Source organism: Petaurus breviceps, unplaced genomic scaffold (assembly GCF_028583685.1).
Source record: "Petaurus breviceps papuanus isolate PSGF00001 unplaced genomic scaffold, PetGlider_PUasm1.0 490, whole genome shotgun sequence".
Classification (NCBI taxonomy): Eukaryota; Metazoa; Chordata; class Mammalia; order Diprotodontia; family Petauridae; genus Petaurus; species Petaurus breviceps.
This window is the reverse complement of record NW_027186352.1, coordinates 26,534,660-26,536,264: the sequence shown is the minus strand read 5'-3', so window position 1 is coordinate 26,536,264 and position 1,605 is coordinate 26,534,660.

Here is a 1,605-nt window from a genome sequence, read left to right as displayed (position 1 = left end):
TGAGATGAGATGAGATGAGATGAGATGAGATGAGATGAGATGAGATGAGAGATGAAAAGAATTTGAATAGGCAAAGAGGAGAGGGGAGAGAATCATTCCAGAGAAAAGAACATGTGAAGTCCTGTACCTGTAGGAATGAGCATGTCATATTCATGGGTAATAAGGAAACAGGCACTTATCCATCAGGGCCCAATACTCATTTTCACATCACCATCTGGGGGCCCTGAACTGTCATAGACATCTTAGCAATAGAGACATTAGAGAAGTTAGGCATATTGTCATTTCCAGATCATAGATGAGGAAACTGACACTCAGAAAAGTGAATGGACTTGCCCACAGAAACAGAGCTAGCCAGAAGCAAGAGATAGGAAGTCAACAAAGGTCTGCCAACTTCACATCCAGTAATTTTTTCACCATAGATGCAGCTTGGAATAATAGATGTTGACCTGAACTTGAAGTCAGAGAAGCCCAGCTACAACCTTGGAAAAGCAGCTAAAATTGAGCCTAATACCAAGCCGCTAAAAATGAGTATAGAAGTATTACTCTTAGACTACATAGCTATAAGTTAATGCATAAGTCTTAGAGAGAGTTGCTTACGATGCAGAGGCCAATGGGCTTAACCAAGATCTGCCTTGGACATTTACTAACCCAAGGCAACTATTGCAATCTTTCTCTCAGTTTCCTTGAATCTAAAATAGAGATTCTAATAGCACCCACCTCACAGAGTTATTCTAAGGGTCAAATGAGCTAGATAATCAGTAAGTAACTTTGTATCTCTCAATTTATGATTTATGAATCAATAATGTATGCAAAGCACTTTGCAAATATTAAAGCACTTTAGAAATATCAGCTATTATTGTTGCTATCACATTATGTTGCCTCCAAATGGATAAGTAGATCATGCTAGAGTTTAACTTTGCATTTTCAAAGAAATGAACCTGAAAAGTCTCATATAGAGCAACTATTTTTATACATAATCCTGTTTTTGTTGAATTTCCAATATAATTTCAGAGATGTGCTTCTTCAGAAAAACGTCAGACCTGACATTTGGCCTGAAAATGACAAATTGGCCTGAAAATGACATTTGAGATGCCAAATATCCAGCTGAGGAAGCAGTTTGCCTTCATTAAGGTAAGTCCCTGTGCATTTCATTCTCCTACAGTGTGTAAATGACCCCTTCAAGAATGGAGCCAGATGGAAAAATCAGTCCTCATGACCTCTCTCCACACTCAGAGAATCTGTCAAGGATCTATGATGCTGATGGTCTGGGGACTCCTTCCAACAAGTGAGTCTTCTACTACAAAGAAGCTAACACTTAGTAGGTCAGTATTAGCAGACATCTACTTAACTTCAACTTAACAGGTAAATCTTAGAAAGAGTTGCTTGAGGTTCAGACAAGCTAAAGGACTTGTTCAAGATTAGGCAGCCAGCAAGCGTTAAAAGCAATTCAGAAAAAAGAACTCTATTCAATTCCAAGGAATTTCTGGTAGAATTCTGGAGGGAAGGGAGGGACAAAGGAAAGAAGGAAGGAAGGGAGGGAGGGAGGAGGAAGGAAGGAAAGGAAGGAAGGAAGGAAGGAAGGAAGGAAGGAAGGAAGGAAGGAAG